At 39.7% G+C, this 16,050-nt stretch overlaps 1 protein-coding gene across 1 annotated transcript in view; it reads right to left on the reverse strand.

Moving 5' to 3' along the window:
* Positions 1 to 16,050, reverse strand: part of AADACL3 (arylacetamide deacetylase like 3) — a 127,372-nt gene that overhangs the window by 92,713 nt on the left and 18,609 nt on the right. The window contains exon 3 of the mRNA XM_061160717.1: positions 5,402 to 5,501. The gene's annotated coding sequence lies outside the window, so the exon portion shown is untranslated. The remainder of the gene's footprint in view (positions 1 to 5,401; positions 5,502 to 16,050) is intronic.

A 16,050-nucleotide genomic window follows, 5' to 3' on the forward strand; every position in this document is an offset into this window, starting at 1 on the left:
TATTTCTCATATCCTTTAAAAAGAAACTGTATGCATGTGTACTCAGTCACATCCAACTCTTTAGAACCCCATGGACTGTAGCCCACCAGGCTCCTCCATCCATAGGATTCTCCAGGCAAGAATACTGGAGGGGGTTGCCATTTATTTCCTTCTCCAGTAAACAGAGGCTATCCAATCTTTTTAAATGGCCATGAAGCATTAATAAACATTTACCAAGGTCTAGGCTGCAAATAAAATCTCAATATGTTTCCAAAGGTACAGTTCATATTGCAAGAAAATAAGAAATTCACAAGAAAAAGGCAGCAAACTCAATCTAACCCATGAACCATATAAAACAGTTTTCTAGATAACTCTTGCGTTAAAGCAGAAGTCAAAAGTAAAATGCAGAATGTTTAGAAATTTAAAAAAAAAACAACACTATATTTCAAAATTCATCTGATCCCACCAAAGCCTTAACTGATGGAAACATTCAGAATTTTTAGTGATCTTCTTAACATACTGAAGACAAACTAAATGACTTAAGCATTCAAATCAGGAAACTAATAAAAGAACACACAGAAGAAATACAAAGAAGAACTAACAAAAAGATCTTAATGACCCAGATAACCACAATGGTGTGACCACTCACCTAGAACCAGAAATCCTGGAGTGCCACCTGAAGTCAAGTGCACCTTAGGAAGCATCACCATGAACAAAGGCAGTGGAGGTGATGGAATTTCAGTGGAGCAATTTCAAATCCTAAAAGATGAAGCTGTTAAAGTGCTGCACTAAATACGCCAACAAATTTGAAAAACTCAGCAGTGGCCAAAGGACTGGAAAAGGTCAGTTTTCATTCCAATCTCAAAGAAAGGCGATTCCAAGAATGTTCAAACTACCTTACAATTGCACTCATCTCACACGCTAACAAAGCAATGCTCAAAATTCTCCAAACTAGGCTTTAACAGTACATGAACTGAGAACTTCTAGATGTACGAGCCGGATTTAGAAAAGGCAGCGGAACCAGAGATCAACTTGCCAACATCCACTGGACCACAGAAAAAGCAAGGGAATTTCAGGAAAACATCTACTTCTGCTTCATTGACTACACTAAAGTCTTTGACTGTGTGGATCACAACAAATTATGGAAAATTCTTAAAAAGATGGGAATACCAGACCACCTTACCTGCCTCCAGAAAAACCTGTATGCAGGTCAAGAAGCACCGTTAGAACCAGAAATGGAACAATGGACTGGTTCCAAATTGGGAAAGGAGTATGTCAAATCTGTATACTGTCACCCTGCTTATTAACTTATATGCAGAGTACATCAGGGCTTCCCTGATAGCTCAGTTGGTAAAGAATATGCCTGCAATGCAGGAGACCCCAGTTCGATTCCTGGGTCGAAAGATCCATTGGAGAAGAGATAGGCTACCCACTCCAGTATTCTTGGGGTCCCTTGTGGCTCAGCTGGTAAAGAATCCACCTGCAATGTGGGAGACCTGGGTTTGATTCCTGGGTCGGGAAGATCCCCTGGAGAAGGGAAAGGCTACCCACTCCAGTATTCTGGTCTGGAGAATACCATGGACAGTATAGTCCAGGGGGTCACAAAGAGTCCATCATGAGAAATGCCGGGCTGGATGAAGCACAGCTGGAATCAAGATTGCTGGGAGAAATATCAATAAACTCAGATATGCAGATGACACCACCCTTATGGCAGAAAGTGAAGAGAAACTAAAGAGCCTCTTGATGAAAATGAAAGAGGAGAGTGAAAAAGTTAGCTTAAAGCTCCACATTCAAAAAACAAAGATCATGGCATCTGGTCCCATCACTTCACGGCAAATAGATAGGGAAACAATGGAAACAGTGACAGACTTTATTTTCTTGGGCTCCAAAATCACTGCCGATGGTGACTGCAGCCATGCAATTAAGACACTTGTTCCTTGGAAGAAAAGCTATAACCAACCTAGACAGCATATTAAAAAGCAGAGACATTACTTTGCTGACAAAGGTCCATATAGTCAAAGCTATGGTTTTTCCAGTGGTCATGTATGGATGTGAGAATTGGACCATAAAGAAGGCTGAACACTGAAGAACTGATGTTTTTGAACTGTGGTATTGGAGAAGACTAGTGAGAGTCCCTTAGACAACAAGGAGATCAAACCAGTCAATCCTAAAGGAAATCAATCCTGAATATTCATTGGAAGGACTAATGCTGAAGTTGAAGCTTCAATGCTCTGGCCAACTGATGCAAAGAGCCAACTCCTTAGAAAAGACCCTGATGCTGGGAAAGATTGAAGGCAGGAGGAGAAGGGGACGACAGAGTATGAGACAGTTGGATGGCATCACTGATTCAATGACATGAGTTTGAGCAAGCTCTGGGAGATGATAAAGGACAGGGAAGCCTGGCATGCTGCAGTCCATGGGGTCACAAAGAGTCAGACATGACTGAGTGACTGAAGAACAATAAAAGAACATCAAAATAAACCAACAGAGAATAGGGGGAACTAAGTAAAAGTAGAAATTAACGAACTAGAAATCAAAGGAAAACTGCATAAACCTGATAAAACAGTAATTTTGTTTTTGTTTTGTTGTTAAATACTACAACATAAAAACCATTAGTTAGCAGAACCAAGAAAAAAGGAAGAGGAAATAAAAATATATACAGTGAGAAAGTGAATATAACCAAAAATGGACTAAAATTATAAAATTTCCAACATATGACAATAAATTAGAAAATCTACATGAAGTAGACATATTTTAGAAATATACAAATAACTAATATTGACTCTTTAAGAGTGAAAATTAGCCTAATAATTAGAGAAGAACTTAGAAATGTAGCAAAAGTTCTAACTTCAAAAAAGTACTAGTCGAGACTGTTTTACCAGAGAGTCCAATATATTTTAAAGAACAGATAATTCCTGAGTTGTTTAAATCATTCAGATAATAAAAACTATGACAAGCTTCCCAATTTACTTCTTTTAAGAAGTTTATCCTGACTCTAAAAAGTAACTATGTGGACTTCCCTGGTGGCAGAGTGGGTAAGAATCTGCCTGCCAATGCAGGGGACATGGTTCAATCCCTGGTCTGGGATGATTCCACATGCCTTGGAGCTACTAAGCCCTCACACTAGAGCCCAAGAGCTGCAACTACTGAGCATGTATGCTGCAACTACTGAAACCCATGGGCCTGGAGCCTATGCTTGGCAACAAGAGAAGCCACCACAGTGAGAAGCCCGTGCACCCTAATGAAGAGTAGCCCCTGCTCACCATAACTAGAGAAAGCCCTTGCACAGCAATGAAGACACAGTGCAACCAAGCAAATAATAAAAAATAATAAATAAAAACTAACAATGCTAGCAAAAATAAAATAAATCTTGGTCATTTTCACCAAGGAATATAAATTTTAAAATCCAACGTAAAATAGTAACAAATCTAATTTACCACACTATAGGATACTTTTGACAGCAACCAACAGAAACCGTGATTCAAATTATTTTTAACCACATGAGTATTTCTTGATTCAGCCGGAAGTCTAGAGGTAGAGGAAGTTTTAGGACAGGCTGCAGTTCAATGATGTTATTAAGAATCCAGATTTTTTTCCACGTCTCTGCTGTGCCATTCTTGGTGTTAGGTCATTGCTAGTCTTGTAGAAATATGACAGCAATATTTCCAAGCATCCAGGCACAATTCTCAGAGGCAGAAGAAAAAATGACTCCCTTTGATTTTCACTTCAGAGAAAGGACATTTTTTCCTTTCTCTGAAAGGAGAGACAGAAGCTCTCCTAGCAAATGTCATGTCTCATTAGAAAGAGCTAGATCAAATGTCTATTCCTGGGCCAATTCCAATAAATGACAAGGTATTGTTTTAGTCTGTAGCATCAGAATCTCCTGGAGGATTTATTTAAACACATATCACAGGGTCCCATCCACAGTTTCTGATTCAGTAGGTCTGGCATGGAGCCATGTATTTCTTATAAGTCCCCAGGTAATACTGATACTGATTATCTTGGACCAATTAGGATTATCTCTGGAGCTGAAGGTGAGGTCAGCCTCCCTGAGACATCTGGCTGCCCTGAGGATGGATCAGTCAATTCAGTTCAGTTGCTCAGTCGTGTCTGACTCTTTGCGACCCCATGAATCGCAACACACCAGGCCTCCCTGTCCATCACCAACTCCTGGAGCTTGCTCAAACTCATGTCCATTGAGTCAGTGATGCCATCCAGCCATCTCATCCTCTGTCATCCCCTTCTCCTCCTGCCCCCATTCCCTCCCAGCATCAGGGTCTTTTCAAATGAGTCAACTCTTCACATCAGGTGGCCAAAGTACTGGAGTTTCAGCTTCAGCATCAGTCCTTCCAACAAACACCCAGGACTGATCTCCTTTAGGATGGACTGGTTGGATCTCCTTGCAGTCCAAGGCACTCTCAAGAGTCTTATCCAACACCGCAATTCAAAAGCATCAATTTTTCGGCGCTCAGCTTTCTTCACAGTCCAACTCTCACATCCATACATGACCAATGGAAAAACCATAGCCTTGACTAAACGGACCTTTGTTGCCCAAGTAATGTCTCTGCTTTTTAATATGGTGTCTAGGTTGGTCATAACTTTCCTTCCAAGGGGTAAGCGTTTTTTAATTTCATGGCTGCAGTCACCATCTGCAGTGATTCTGGAGCCCAGAAAAATAAAGTCTGACACTGTTTCCACTGTCTCCCCATCTATTTCCCATGAGGTGATGGGACCAGGTGCCATGATCTTAGTTTTCTGAATGTTGAGCTTTAAGCCAACTTTTTCACTCTCCTCTTTCACTTTCATCAAGAGGCTCTTTAGTTCCTCTTCACTTTCTGCCATAAGGGTGGTGTCATCTGCATATCTGAGGTTACTGATATTTCTCCTGGCAATCTTGATTCCAGCTTGTGCTCCCTCCAGCCCACAGTTTCTCATGATGTACTCTGCATAGAATTTAAATAAGCAGGGTGGCAATGTACAGCCTTAATGTACTGCTTTTCCTATTGGGAACGAGTCTGTTGTTCCATGTCCAGTTCTAACAGTTGCTTCCTGACCTGCATACAGGTTTCTCAAGAGGCAGGCCAGGTGGTCTGGTATTCCCATCTCTTTCAGAATTTTCCACAGTTTATTGTGATCCACACAGTTGAAGGCTTTGGCGTAGTCAATAAAGCAGAGATAGATGTTTTTCTGGAACTCTCTTGCTTTTTCAATGATTCAACAGATGTTGGCAATTTGATCTCTGGTTCCTCTGCCTTTTCTAAAACCAGCTTGAACATCTGGAAGTTCGTGGTTCACGTATTGCTGAAGCCTGGCTTGGAGAATTTTGAGCATTACTTTACTAGCGTGATTGATGAGTGCAATTGTGCAGTAGTTTGAGCATTCTTTGGCATTGCATTTCTTTGGGATTGGAATGAAAACTGACCTTTTCCAGTCTTGTGGCCACTGCTGAGTTTTCCACATTTGCTGGTATATTGAGTGCAGCACTTTGACAGCATCATCATTCAGGATTTGAAATAGCTCAACTGGAATAGAATAGAATCATTAGTATAGAACTTAAGGAAAAACATACCCTTGTGCATGATGAGTTATTTTATTGTGTAATCACTAGCTCTGGGCTTAAATAAAGTTAATCTTAGGCAAAATAGATTGTTGTCATAACAACTCAGAGTTTAAGAAAAAATGTCTTATGTGTTAAGACAAAGCAATGTAGAATAAAAAGTTTGTTCATTCATCCTGTTCAAGGGCCCTGGTCTCCTTATCAACCTACCTAAGATTAAGCTCTCTCATTACCAAGACTTTCACTGGAATGTCATGTTTGAGAAGGATATACATAGACTCAGATCTGACCAGATAGCTCTAAGGAAGTAAGGTTGACTTTCAAAATCCAGAAAAGATCACTTTGAAAATCCAACTTGTATCTTGCTTATAGGGTTCCCACATCACAGTGAGTGAGGGAGGTCACTACCTGGTAGGCCAGGAACCTCAGAATATATGGGGGACCTTAGGAAGAGAGGAATTCACCCAAATCAGTAGGTGTTATAGAAAAAGTCTTGTGATGACTCCTTGACTTGGCTTACTAGCCTTGAGAAGCTTTTAAAAGTCCAATCTGAGATTCCTTATGAAAAGTTCCAGCAAAGAAAACTCAGAAGACCCTTGGTCAGTCTTGCTGTACTTGTATAAGTAATCAGGCCAAATCTAGTGACATTAGACTTATTTTTCCAAACAGATTTGTCTTACTTTAGACAGAAAAATTATCAGTGCCATAAAAACGTGGCACATCTGTTTGGATATTAGATTCTAGCCCTGTTCATTGTCTTTCAGGTTTTAGTCCCTAACTGTAAACTGTACTGGTTCCTGAATTCTTCAGGTTTCCTCCATCACCTGGCTACAACTCTCCAAATTATTATTTTCATTTTCTCCCAACTTTCTGACTTGGAATCACTAAGAACTACCACTGCTCTTTTCCCCAAACACTGCAAACTAGATTAATTGGTTATAAACTTCAGAGAAATCATTACAACAGATGTGATGTATGGACATCCTTCATGCCTGCTGCTATGTGGGTCACTCAGAAAGTTTACCAGAACATCCAACACCAACACAGGCATTCAAACTGCAAACCAGGAAATTCATCAAAAATTATCACTGCCATCCTTACTTTACCATTGAAATAAACTATATCTAGATATATTCTCTACAGCCTGGTCTCCAGACTTTAAAAAATGATTTGTAAGTTTTCTCCTATCATTAAACTTTGTTTTTAAAATTTCTATAGAAATACCTTTTATTCAATACCTGATTGCTTGTACCATACACAGAGGCCATGTTTAGGTGGAAACCTGCAACACTGCCTCCTTAGATGAAACACAATTGTTTAACTGGACTGACCTATTCCCAAGACTAAGAGACTGAAATAAGATATGGGACATTGTAACTAGATGTGTTCTTTTCTGCTTTTTCCAATTTATGTTTTCTTTACCCTTTGACTTGATCTCTTATCTCACAATATCTAACTCAAGTCTTTCTGCAGCTACAAACTCAGCCTTAATACTTGAAACTTCCTGAGGATAAAGTTTCAAATGGGAAATGGAAGAAAATCAGAATGTCACCTCAAAATATGCTTCTTTGACGTGAAAATTATTTGAGCTGAAGGCAATTAAGAGGCATCAAAGCCAGATAAAGCTGCTCCTTTCTTCCTAAAGGCAATATATAAATTCTCCTTTTGCTGGAGACAGACTCTTATCAACTCAGAGATGGCACCAGAGAAATCTGCAAGCAAACTTTACTCCATTAGTTTCCTCACATGTATTTACCTTCCCTTGGCATGCCACTTTTGGAAGCCTAAAACCACTTTCCTCTGTTCTGCCATTTCTGTCCAAATTTATTGCTTCTTGTTGAAAATGCTACATAAGTCATGCTTCTAAGCAGGTATCTATCCATTCTCATGTGTGGATCACAATAAACTGTGGAAAATTCTGAAAGAGATGGGAATACCAGACCACCTGGCCTGCCTCTTGAGAAACCTGTATGCAGGTCAGGAAGCAACTGTTAGAACTGGACATGGAACAACAGACTCGTTCCCAATAGGAAAAGCAGTACATTAAGGCTGTACATTGCCACCCTGCTTATTTAAATTCTATGCAGAGTACATCATGAGAAACTGTGGGCTGGAGGGAGCACAAGCTGGAATCAAGATTGCCAGGAGAAATATCAGTAACCTCAGATATGCAGATGACACCACCCTTATGGCAGAAAGTGAAGAGGAACTAAAGAGCCTCTTGATGAAAGTGAAAGAGGAGAGTGAAAAAGTTGGCTTAAAGCTCAACATTCAGAAAACTAAGATCATGGCACCTGGTCCCATCACCTCATGGGAAATAGATGGGGAGACAGTGGAAACAGTGTCAGACTTTATTTTTCTGGGCTCCAGAATCACTGCAGATGGTGACTGCAGCCATGAAATTAAAAAACGCTTACCCCTTGGAAGGAAAGTTATGACCAACCTAGACACCATATTAAAAAGCAGAGACATTACTTGGGCAACAAAGGTCCGTTTAGTCAAGGCTATGGTTTTTCCATTGGTCATGTATGGATGTGAGAGTTGGACTGTGAAGAAAGCTGAGCGCCGAAAAATTGATGCTTTTGAATTGCGGTGTTGGATAAGACTCTTGAGAGTGCCTTGGACTGCAAGGAGATCCAACCAGTCCATCCTAAAGGAGATCAGTCCTGGGTGTTTGTTGGAAGGACTGATGCTGAAGCTGAAACTCCAGTACTTTGGCCACCTGATGTGAAGAGTTGACTCATTTGAAAAGACCCTGATGCTGGGAGGGATTGGGGGCAGGAGGAGAAGGGGACGACAGAGGATGAGATGGCTGGATGGCATCACTGACTCAATAGACATGAGTTTGAGCAAGCTCCAGGAGTTGGTGATGGACAGGGAAGCCTGATGTGCTGCAGTCCATTGGGTCGCAAAGAGTCGAACACTAGTGAGTGACTGAACTGAACTGATAAGGAGAACAGATTCTTACTGAATTTATGAAAATATATTATCACGAAATTTAAAATATTCAATAAGCTTTTCCAAATTCTGCAGGCATCATATAGGGGAAAAGAGTAATTGTTTCACCTTTGTCCACAAAGGTATAATTTACCAAGTTGCTGTAAGTTGGAGGTGGCTAAGGAAAGAGAATAAAAGGTTTCTTTAAATCTGAAAAACAAAATACTAAAGAACCAGCAATATTCCAAACAAAAATTCATAAAAATTGTAATCATTCTCACCAGTTCACTCAGTGTCATGTAACTAATTGTTATTATGTTTGATATTTGGTTTGCAGTTTTAAGAATCCATCAATTTCCACTTGAGTTCTGATAATTTACACCCAGTTCAACGGCATGATCTTAAAAGTTATCAGAACTCAGTATTCTAAAGTATTTGTCAAGGTCTTTTCCACTAACCTTTGAGGACAAGCAATTTTGTTTTTTGCTTTTTTTTTTTTTTTTTCATTTATTTTTATTAGTTGGAGGCTAATTACTTTACAATATTGTAGTGGGTTTTGCCATACATTGACATGAATCAGCCATGGATCTACATGTGTTCCCTATCCCGATCCCCCCTCCCACCTCCCTCTCCACCAGATTCCTCTGGGTCTTCCCAGTGCACCAGGCCGGAGCACTTGTCTCATGCATCCAACCTGGGCTGGTGATCTGTTTCACCCTAGATAATATACATGTTTCAATGCTGTCCTCTCGAAACATCCCATCCTCACCTTCTCCCACAGAGTCCAAAAGTCTGTTCTGTACATCTGTGTCTCTTTTTCTGTTTTGCATATAGGGTTATCATTACCATCTTTCTAAATTCCATATATATGCGTTAGTATACTGTATTGGTCTTTATCTTTCTGGCTTACTTCACTCTGTATAACGGGCTCCAGTTTCATCCATCTCATTAGAACTGATTCAAATGAATTCTTTTTAATGGCTGAGTAATATTCCATGGTGCATATGTACCACAGCTTCCTTATCCATTCGTCTGCTGATGGGCATCTAGGTTGCTTCCATGGAGGACAAGCAATTTTGGATTATAGTTGCTTGCAAGTTTTCAGGAAAGCATCAGAGTAAAACAATAACTGTGAATAACAAAAGACTTAAAAATATCCTTAGTTAAGGACTTAATAAGGGTCTATTTAGATACAACTGACCAAAAAAATTGGTCATTTCTGAGATATACAACATTTTAAGATGATAACTGGAATTTAACTGATAATATTATACCAGGACATATCAGATTTCTCAGAATCTCATGTAATTTCTATAACACTTATATGAATAATATATATATATATTATTTATACACAAATATAACCCCAAAAGGTCAAACACCACGTCTTACTTGAGAACACTTCACTTACATGAATAATATATATATATATATTATTTATACACAAATATAACCCCAAAAGGTCAAACACCACATCTTACTTGACAACACTTCTCATGTAATTTAACATGTCAAATAAGCCTAATTAGTTTAGAACCAACCAGTTCATCCTAAAGGAGATCAGTCCTGGGTGTTCATTGGAGGGACTGATGTTGAAGCTGAAACTCCAATACTTTGGCCACCTGATGCAAAGAGCTGACTCTTGAAAAGACCCTGACGCTGGGAAAGATTGAGGGCGGGAGGAGAAGGGGACAAGAGAGGATGAGATGGTTGGATGGCGTCACTGACACAATGGATATGGGTTTGGGTGGACTCTGGGAGTTGGTGATGGACAGAGAGGCCTGACGTGCTGCGATTCATGAGGTCACAAAGAGTCGGACACGACTGAGCAACTGAACTGAACTGAGTTTAATATCTCTCTTTTTAGAAGAAAATAAATCTCTTGAGATATTCCGGGGCTCTCTGTTAAATTCCCAAAGTTAGTTTACGGTCAAAAATTTTCATTTAGAATTTGATTTTGGGAAGTTTGTCAAATATGCCAAAGGCTTAAAATGCATGACTACATAAAATCACAGGTGTTATCTCATTGTGGCTTTGATTTGCATTTTCCTGATGATTAGTGATGCTGAGCATTTTTACATGTGCCTGTTGGCCATCTGCGTTTCCTCTTTGGAAAAATATCTATTCAGTTCTTTTTTTTTTGATGTTGAGTTGTATGATCTGTTTATATATGCTAGATATTAAACCCTTATTGGTCATATCACTTGCAAATATTTTCTCTCATTCAGCAGGCTGTCTTTTCATTTTACTGATAATTTCCCTTGCTGTGCAAAAGCTTTTAAGTTTAATCAGGTCCCAACTGTTTTTGTTCTTATTTCCTTTACTTCAGGAGATGGATCCCCAAAAATTGCTGCAATTTATGTTAAAGAGTGTTCTGCCTATGTTTTCCTCTAGGAGTTTTATAGTATTCAGTCTTACATTTAGGTCTTTAATCTACTTTGAATTTATTTTTGTATATGGTGTTAGAAAATGTTCTTATTTAATTCTTTTACACATAGCTGTTCAGTTCTCCCAGCATCACATATTGAAGAGACTGTTTTTCCACTGTATATTCTTACTGCCTTTGTCATAGATCAATTGACCAAAAGTGTGCGAGTTTATCTCTGGGCTCTCTACCCTGTTCCATTGATATGTGTCTGTTCTTGTGCCAGTACCATACTGTTTGATCACTGTAGCCTTGTAAATAGTCTAAAGTTAGGACATGTGATTCCCCCAGCTCTGTTCTTTCTCCAGATTGTTTTGGCTATTTAGGGTCTTTTGTGTTTCCATACAAATTTTTTAAAATTATTTGTTCTAGTTCTGTGAAAAATGACATTGCTATTTTGATAGGGGTTGAACTGAATCTGTAGATTGCTTGAGTAGTATTATTTTAACAATATTGATTCTTCCAATCCAAGAATATGGTATATCTGTCCATCTATTTGTGTTGTCTTCAGTATCTTTCATCAGTGTCTTCTAGTTTTCAGAGTATAGGTCTTTTGCCTCCTTACATAGGTTTATTTCTAGGTATTTTATCCTTTTTTATGTGACAGTAAATGGGACTGTTTCCTTATTTCCTCTCTCTGTACTTCATTGTTAATGTATGGAGATGCAACTATCCTACAATTTTACCAAATTCATTGATTAGCTCTAATAGTTTTCTGGTGGCATCATTAGGATTTTATTATTTACTGCTGCCACTGCTGCTAAGTTGGTTCAGTCATGTCTGACTCGGTGTGACCCCATAGACGGCAGCCCACCAGGCTCCTCTGTCCCTGGGATTCTCCAGGCAAGAATACTGGAGTGGGTTGCCATTTCCTTCTTATTAGTTACAGTTTATGTCATCTGCAAATAGAAACTGTTTTACTTCTTTCCTATTTAGATTCATTTTATTTCTTTATTAAATAAAAGTTTTATTTCTTTACATTAAAAAGATCATACACCATGATCATGTGGGATTTATCCCAGGAATGCAAAGATTTCTCAAATCCACAAATCAATCAATGTGACATACCTCATCAACAAATTGAAGAATAAAAACCATATAATAAAAAAAAACCATATAATCATCTCAATAGACACATGAAAAGCTTTTGACAAAATTCAACATCAATTTATGATAAAAATTCTTCAGAAAGCAGGCACAGACAGATCTCAACATAATAAAGGCCATACATGACAAACACAAAGATCATACTTAATGGTGAAAAGCTGAAAACAATTCCTCTAAGATGAGGAACAAGACAATGATGTCCACTCTCACCCTTTTTATTTAACATAATCTTGAACGTCCCAGTCACAACAATCAGAGAAGAAAAAGAAATAAAGGAAATCCAAGTAGGAAAAGAAGAAGTAAAACCATCACTGTTTGCAGATGACATCATACCCTATACATTTTATACACAAAAATTCCAGTGGTCACTCACAATGACATAACTTGAGTTCTGTTACTTTAACTTTATAATCATTGAGCTGTTGTTGCTTACTTCAAACCTGCTATTTAAATCCAAGAATTATTACTTCAGGAGTCAGAGAAAGAAACAATGCTGGAAAACAGCCTGAACCACAACGAATTTATAATTGAAATAAATGAGGTCTACAAATACAGAGAGAGCTGACTGGAGAGTGGAGACTTCTCCAAATTAACTTCTATGTAGACTTTCTTAAAAAAATAAATAAAGGATAAGTAAGTTAAATCTGGGCTTCACTGGTGGCTCAGATGGTAAAGAATCTGCCTGCAATGTGGGAGACCCAGGTTTTATCCCTGGGTTGGGAAGATCCTCTGGAGAAGGGCATGGTAACCCACTTGCCTGGAGAGTTTCATGGACAGAGGAACATGGGGTCACAAAGAGTTGGACACGACTGAGACTAAGCACAGAACACACATAAGTTAAATGTGCTAACCTACAGCTAAGGTATAGATTACATTATTAATACTTACCAGTGACTGGAGCAATTGTTTACAATTTAAACCAACATTAAGACTTTTCTAAGAGAAGTATTTTATCACTAACATTGCTTAGAAATGCCAGATCTTGGTGCTAGTGACAAGCAGCCTGATATTATTATAATCATCATCATCTTTAAATTCTCAGAAAATTTATAACTCGGTTGCCTGTACCTGGGGAGGACTTCTCTCATCACCTAGCTTTAGTTCACCCTGGCAGTAGGTCTCAAAGAATTTAAGTTGGGAAGCTAGGAGGCTATTAGTTAGTATCCTGTATGAAGTATCCTTTAATGACTAGGTGAGTTATCTTGCACCCTTCAGCATCGGTCATCTGCTGCTCTGCTTCTAGAGTTCCTGCCACTTCCACTCTTCTCTGGGCCATCTCATGGCTTCTGCTTACTACTGTACTTAACCATCTTTCAGCCTCTACCCTTCCTGTGAACTCCTTTGAACTGTTAACTTAATTGGTTGTCTTGCATTCCAGTCATCAAAAGAAGAACCAGTAACAAAACATTTTGTACCAAGCTCCCACAGGCTATTACCCAGTCTGCAGATTGATTGCCTTTGAGTCAAGCACCCAGTCCTGGGCAACCACCAAAGGCCAGAGTGGCAGGGCCATGTAGTTGACTTTGCTGAGGAGAAGTCTGGGCAAGGCAGGTATTCAAATTGGTTTCTCTCCCCAAACACTTCTTCTTCTCTCCTTTTTCTTTCTTTCTTCTTCCCTTTCCCAGCTCTTACTATTTGTCTGCTATCTACTTTCTCTTCTCTCCCTCTTTACCTTTCCCCTGTTTCCTCTCTATGATAATCTCTGTAGATAGACAGATATGAAGCTTCACAACTTGATATTCACCGCTCACTCTTTAAAAATCTTAATTTGTTTCCATTACAGCATCAAGTCTCTTATGCTTAACTAAAAGCAGATAAGCAAATTGGTACCTTAATTCATTATCCTTTAAGTAATTCCAAGTTGACTTTTGGTTTTTGTTCTAACACCTAATTCCTTAACCATTAATTAAAAAAATCAGCCCCCCCCCCAATCATTATTTGTGAAACTTACTAAACAGTCTCTTTCAGTGTAAACAGTAAACTTTCAGGAAGAGTGCTGTATTTGGGGAAAGAAGTGTCAGAATTCACTGCTCCAAAGTCCCTCTGAGAACTATTCATCATTCAAGCATTTCATAAGCTGTTGTCTTTTCATTTTTACTCCCACATGTCCTATTTTGCTTTCTTCCCAGATTGTAGATGTCTTGTAGCAGACATGATAGGAAGGAGTAACCACATTAAACATGATAAAAAAGAGCAGTGGAGAGATTATCAGCCCCACTCACACAGCAGCTTGATAGCACTGCCCTGATCAAGAGTTTCCTATACTCCAGCCCTCTATTTTTTTTCTGAAAAGAAAATCTAATTTAACAAGAAAGTTTTATAAGAATTGCTTTTAAAAACATCATCCCACCTTTCTAACATTAATTTCGAGTTTTAAGTATTTCCTCCAAAGTGAAAGTCGCTCAGTCGTGTCCAACTCTTTGCAACCCCATGGACTAAACAAACAGTCCAGGGAATTTTCCAGGTCAGAATACTGGAGTGGGTAGCCTTTCCCTTCTCCAGGGTATCTTCCCAACCCAGGGATCAAACCCAGGTCTCCGGCACTGCAGGCGGATTCTTTACCAGCTAAGCCACAAGAGAAGCCCAAAGTGGGTAAGAATTTTTGCCTAGCTACTATTATAATTAGGGATACATTGCTCTTTCATTCCCAGCAGAAAATGGACAAGAAACTTTGCTGTTGTGGCTGCAGGAAGGTGGCCAAATGGTTCTCCAATACTTTGCGCAATCTAGTTCCACACCCATTATGTCTAACAGGTCACAAACATTTATCAATAAAATATGGTCTAACCTTTAGGAGTTCACAAGCATAATGTACTGTTGTTCTTCCAAACGGCCATTGCCAAAGCCTTCACTTTTTCCTTCTTACCTTTTAACTCTTTAACAATTTGGCACCCTGCCCTCACCCAACTCTCCATCAGCATTTATCATTTTTATCATAACTGCTTTATCACAACTGTACATCTGCTTTCCTTCTAAGAGGAAAGACTCTCTCTCTTCTGTATCACCAGGCCTAGCATAGCACATAGAACAGTTGGCAAAGGAAGGGTTATTGCATAAATTACTATCATCATCCAAGTAATAGCTACCATTTCCAGAGCACTTACTATGTAAACTACTAAGTTATGAAAACAGATGCACCTGACAATTGGTATTACTGGCCTGTAAGTTGGGAGTCTTATCCCTACGAAGGAGCCCTTGATGCACTATGGCAGAGGTTAACTACTTACAGTTTACCTACATTATCCTGAAGGCTTTCCCTGAGCAGACCATCCAGTCCAAGCAGCACCTCAGTTACCCTCCAGCACATGCTACTGTCTAATACATTCCTGTTTAATGATGTCTCCCTCACTATAATAAAAGCTCCAAGAGAACAGTCATCTTGCCTAACTTGGGTAGGTAGAAAGTTAAATAAACGAATCTAAGCTTCCATTTCCTTGGGTGGCCGTGTTGACTTGCACACAATAGATCACAAGTAGGTTTTTATACTTATGCTTAAATTTCAGGATAATTGTGTTGAATATCTTATGGTCCAAAATGAACTCTGGGAGTGGAATAAAACTAAAAGTTCTGTCACATTCTCCCAAGCACGTACTGACATGGTTGCTGGAATTTTTGCTGCAACAAGAAAGCCACTTCCTCTGACGTAAGGTGGCCCACATGCCTGCGTCTTGCCACATCCTCTGATAACAGAATTCAGGATGGCTGGGCTGCCTGGGGCGGTCAGGATTCCAGACGCTCACGCTAACAGAGCCGGGAGTGCAGGGGTCTCTGGACCCCTTTGGCCTGCAGTCGGCCGTGAGGAGGTGAGCAGGAGGGTCTCCGCGGATTCTGGCGTGTCCGTAGGGCGGCTGTACGCCTAGGGGCGCCCTTTTCTACTGCGTTCCGCTTCCTTTACCTCCAAAGCCCAGAACGCACCTCCAAGCCTCCAAAGGGCGACGTCATTGAGTCCCCTGTCACGTGAGGAAGGCGCGACAGTGTCCACAGGCTCCCGGCAGGGCAGAAGCCTGGCGGGGTGTGCTAGACCGTGTCCAGGACAGGCCTTCCC

This window comes from Dama dama, chromosome 14, assembly GCF_033118175.1.
Source record: "Dama dama isolate Ldn47 chromosome 14, ASM3311817v1, whole genome shotgun sequence".
NCBI classification, from domain to species: Eukaryota; Metazoa; Chordata; class Mammalia; order Artiodactyla; family Cervidae; genus Dama; species Dama dama.